General features: G+C 39.8%; 1 long non-coding RNA gene across 1 annotated transcript; it reads left to right on the top strand.

Moving 5' to 3' along the window:
• The first annotated feature begins 539 nt into the window (after positions 1-539).
• On the top strand, positions 540-1,549 carry LOC123058325 (uncharacterized). Its single transcript, XR_006427147.1, has 2 exons — positions 540-1,085; positions 1,239-1,549. It is a non-coding gene; the product is annotated as an uncharacterized lncRNA (long non-coding RNA).
• Positions 1,550-5,576: the final 4,027 nt, after the last annotated feature.

Raw genomic sequence — 5,576 nt, 5'->3', positions numbered from 1 at the left:
AAACAGCAATCATAGTCGTCCATCCTGTAGGGCCCGTGCGCACGGGGTAAGTTGGGCCCGTGCGCACAGGTTCCCGTGGTCATGGTACAAGCCCATGCGCACGGGGTGCTCCAGCGCCAACTCCCTGTGTAGTCTGTGTGCACGGGGTCTTCGAGGCCCGTGGGCACGGGGTCGCCTGGGAGGTGCAGAGTTGATCTTGTTGCACTCCTTCTTCCTCCTTGTGGCCTTGGGGTCCTTCTCCTTGGCCTCCGGCATGCTCCCCAACTGCTTGGTGACGGCCGTCCTCATACCTAGTGATGCACAATGATCCATGGTGAGGTACCAAGTCCTATGGATATTCATGTAAATCTTGGAGAGGAGCGGGTTCACCTTAGGTTCGTTAGGTCCACTTGAGGCTTGAGGTGCAATGAAGGTGAACATGGTGAAATCTCTAAGAATCATAAAAAATATTAGGCAAACCATCTATACCCCTACCTTTATATATTTATATATATATAGAGAGAGTAGCACTATTCTGATCCCGGGATCAGAATAGTTATTCTGATCATGGTTCGCGCTATATAGGGCGCGAGGAGGTATCCCGAACTCACGGAAGCGTTAGCGAAAAAAGAAAAAAAAAGGAAAAAAACACTCCCGATCCCATCGCCCCCAACCTCGTGCCCCCGCACCAGATCTCCCTCACCCCCACGCCGCCGCAAGAACCTCCCCGGGGTCCCCGCCGCCGCGCGACCTTCGTGGCTGCCCTACCGCCGCGCGACCTCCCGGGACCCTTTCTGGTCCGCACCGCCGCCCCGCCTCCCTTCCTGGCTGCTGCCGCCGCCCGGGGTCCAATCAACGACAGCGCCGCCCACCGGGTCCCTGCCGCCACCGCTGGAAGGGGTCCCATCGATGGGAGCACCCTGCGACGCACGCTACCCACCGGGTCGCGGTCTTCTCCCTCCACCAGCCCCCGAGTGTGGCTTCCTCTGGCTCCCATGTGCTCCTCGACTCTGGTGGGTGTGTGTCCCAGCACCTCCCCATCGACCTTCTTCGACGGAGCTGGCGGTGGCTCCTCCTTCCTGCAGCAACATGCACTCCTAAAAAAAGTGACGCCCACCTGCTGCTATGCCGACCTGCTCCCTCTGCTACCCATGAACTTTCCATTTTTCCATGAGTGCTAGTTCTTTTATCTCATGAACTATGTGAACAAGTACTGTAAGCTAGGAACACTAATTCTTTTGATTTTTGGTCTGTGTCAGAGGAGCATGTTTCCCTGGATTCCAACTACAGCGGTCGACGTTGTCAAGAAACCCAACTTGCGGTGCGGACTTTCTTCTCGCGACCAATCTGAACTTCAGTGCCCTACTGACGTCTTCCTCCTGAACCCTGTTCCTCTCGGCGTCCAATTTTAAACACTATAAAGTTGGGGAAATGATGGTTTATGGGTTTCAAATATTAATCATTGCAAAAGATGTTGTTAGCATTGTTTTGAGTTTTTATGTGTGCATTTTAATTTGCTAGAATTTTTTGTATGACATACATGATCAAGTTCAGAGGACACTTGTGTTCATGCATGCACAAATGGTTGTGTGTGTCTTCGTGCAATGGGCAGTTCTTTTTTTCTTTCTACGTACAAAAATAAAGAAGTTCAAACAAAAAAAATGCAAAGGTTCAAAAAAATATGTGACAAAAAAGGTCGTTTAATATACCAGCGAAAAAATGTAAATTCACACAGAAAGTTCAATATATAAGAAGTTTTTTGTATGTTTTATCATGTAGGAAGCTATTTTTAAAAAATAGAGTTGTTGAAAATTCATTAAAAATGCATTATTTTCTGTGACGAATGGATAATACCACGAAGTCCAGATTGAAAAACCAAAAAGTCAATTTAAAAAAAAGTAGAATAGTTCAATGTATACGAAAAGCCCAGATTTTCCTCATTACTAAATAATAAACCAAGAAGTTCAATTTCAAAAACTGGAGCAGTTCGATATTTAATACAAAAACTCAATTTTTCTCATTACTAACGAATAAACCAAGAAGTTTAGTTCGAAATAACGAAGAAGTTGTATAATGTTTATTACAAAACTAAGATTTTTTTTCCGTTACAAATAAACAACACCGAGAAGTCCAAACTGAAAAAAGAATCATGAAGTTCAGTTTTATAAAATAGAATTGTTCAATGTATATGAAAAACCCAGATTTTCCTCGCTACTAAATAATAAACCAAGAAGTTCAGTTTCAAAAATTGGAGCAGTTTCAATATTTATTACAGAAACTCATAATTTTACGTTTTGTGAAATTTTACGATTTTCCAAATTACTCTTTAACCATAGGGAATTAGAGAAAACTTTCAACATGTGGAAGGAGCGGTTTTGCAGCAGCTTTCTAACGCCATATTATTTGCCTCATTCCGATAAACGGTTTAGAAATGCGATCAAAAATATGATTCACGTTTTTTGTATGAAGAAAAACGGTTTTCAAACCTGCTCTTAAATCGCTCACATTTTGCCAAAAATTTAACTTGGGTCATGATACTGGTGTCCATAGCTTTCCAACGGTATATAGCAACCCCATTTGGGCAATGTTGGCGGAAGTTCAACCTAGCACTGGAGGAAGTTTAGGTCGAACAAATCAGGCAGTAAAATTGCAAAAAACTCAAGTTCATCACGACCCAAGAGCAAAATCTGCCAACGAGCGAGTGGCAGAATTTCAAGGGAAAAACAACGGGGAGTTCAACTACTACACGGAATGCGTTTCAGGTGAGAATAAAAGAATGCAAAACTAAAAACCTAAAACGTTTGTTGCAAAAAGTTCACGTGCTTCTCCGAGTGAAGTTCGAGAACTCTAGTGCTAGACGTTCGACCTTCAATTACATGTAAAAAAACAGAGTGAAGTTCAAACAAGCATGCCCGAGAAGTTCAACTACTTCACGCAGTGCATATCCATTCGCGATGAACGCAGAAATCATGATCTCGCCATTGAGGTTTGTTCAAAAAATTATTGTGAGAGAGGTTTGTACAAAAGAAATATCATTTGTGTAACACCGACGAATGGGTGAAAAATTACAAACAAAAATACGCGACAGAAGTTCAACGTGAAAACAGAAGGAAGTTCAACCACTACGCTAAATGAATTTTGGATGAAAATGTTCTAAACCATCGTGATTATGAAAAAAATGATCAAGACGGAAAAGTTGCGTGTTTACAGCAGCTTTCCATCGGTATATCACTTGCTCAATTTTGGTGAGTGGATGGAGAGCTGCGAGCAAAAAAATACGTGAAAAACAAAGTGAAGTTCAGGTGCGCACGCCGAGAAGTTCAAGTTGTTCACACGGTGCATTTTCGACAATCTGTTTCACAAAAAAGGCAAAACGAATGATCTCGTTGTTTTCGAAATTACTTGAAAATGGCTAGAGATCAGAGAAAACCATCAACATGAAAAAGTTTCGCATTTTCCGTAGCTTTTCAACGGTATATTATTTGCATCATTCCGATAAAGTTTGTCCAAATTACGACAAAAATACGTTTTCCGCCATTTTTTAAATTGACTTAAAACCGTAAGAAATTGGGAGAAATAATATATACCAAAAAGTTTCGCATTTCCTCAAGCCTCCCAACGCCATATCATTTGCTGCATTCCGACCTACGGTTGAAACATTATCTCGAAAATACGAACTCTGTGGAACTTGTACCATTTTCTAAATTACTTTTAAACCGTTGAAAATTAGAAAAAACTTTTAACATGGAAAATAGCGCATTTTCATAAGATTTCCAACCCCATATCATTTGCCTCAATTGAATTAGCCGTTTAGAAATGGCATCAAAAATACGAACTCGGCTGTTCGGTTTGCGAAATTTTATGATTTTCCAAATTACTCTTTAACCATAGTGAATTAGAAAAAACTTTCAACATATGGAAGGAGCGGTTTTTTAGCAGCTTTCAATGCCATATTATTTGCCTCATTCTGATAAACGGTTTGGAAACGCGATCGAAAATACGATTCACATTTTTTGTATGAAGAAAAAACGATTTTCAAAACTGCTCTTAAACAGCTTACATTTTGCCAAAATTTTAACTTGGGTCATGGTACTCATGTCCATATCTTTTCAACAGTATATGGCAAGCCCCATTTGGGCAATGTTGGCGGAAGTTCAACCTAGCACTCGGGGAAGTTCAACGTACTACTATCGGGGCAGGTCAGGTTGTGATCAAAATATTATTCTCATCCCGTGATCAGAATAGTGTTTATATACATATATATATATATATAGGGTTTGACATAAGAAAATAAAAATATAGGTCATAAGACAAGAAAATTTACAGTTTATGTGTATTTTAGACTATATTTTTACGTTTGTAATTTTACATAACATAAAATATATTTTACGGCGATTATATATTTTCTTACGATCCCTTTTTGTGTCGGAAATAAGACAAAACTTACGGAACATAAAATTATGATGCATTGATGGTAAAATAGAGAGGAGTGAAGAATAACTATCCCTCACCCAGGACGACAAATAGCGCGACCATCAATGCATCGTAAACTAAGCCCGTTCAAACCACGCTTGAACTTGCTAATTATGGAAGTGTCCACATCCCAACCACAGTTTCCACCTGATGGTAAAAGACTCTAGTACATTACCATGTGTGACAATGACTTTTACTATCCAAACCCACAAGTCCCTTCAACTAGTAAAATTGACTATTAAATTATATATATCACACTGTTGTTACTATCGCTCTAGCATACGGTAAAATCGACCAACAATTACTATATTTTGAATAATTATATCTTGGTTATAATTTTCTCAACGTGCGTACATGTAACATTAAGATTAATTTGAAATCATTTTTACTAGAGAGGTCACGTATTTACTACATGCTATCTGAGATTTTATTAACAATGTCCATGCATCTATAGTAAAGAGATTACCTTTTTTGTGGGTATAGTAAAGAGATTACTAATTGTACTACATGTTATACTTCTGATTATTTTCCCAAGAATGTGCAGTAAGGTGGTTAACATGCTTTACTAAATGTTGCATGGGGTGTTACGGCAAACTTCATGACCAGATATGTGTAGTACAAAAGTGCATCTATAGTAAAGAGGTTACTAGTTCTATTACAGGTTACTACCGATTGATTCCCTGGGAATGTATAGTAAATAGGTTACCATGTGTTACTACATTTTACATGGGATTTTACCATCAACTTTGTGACTAAACTTGTGTAATAAAAAGGTTACCATACTTTACTACTAGTTTTCTATGAATTTACGACCATGTTGGTTGCTTGGGTGGGTGCGCAGTTCCGGCCGGAGCGCAGAATTAGCATTCTACGCTCACGCACAGTTTAGCACCACCGTATATATATATATATATATATATATATATATATATATATATATATATATATATATATATATATATATGTATGTATGTATGTATGTATATATATAGGGCTGGACTATTCTGTTACCCGTAACAGAATAATATTCTGTTACCCTCGCGCCCTATATAGAGGAGGTGATCCGTTTGTCCAAAGCCCACCGGACCTCTTGCATCTGGTCAACCCCCGACCTTCTCCATCCC

The sequence above is a fragment of the Triticum aestivum genome, chromosome 3A (assembly GCF_018294505.1).
Source record: "Triticum aestivum cultivar Chinese Spring chromosome 3A, IWGSC CS RefSeq v2.1, whole genome shotgun sequence".
NCBI classification, from domain to species: Eukaryota; Viridiplantae; Streptophyta; class Magnoliopsida; order Poales; family Poaceae; genus Triticum; species Triticum aestivum.
Note: the sequence above shows the minus strand (reverse complement) of the source record. Positions and strands in the feature narration are given on the sequence as shown.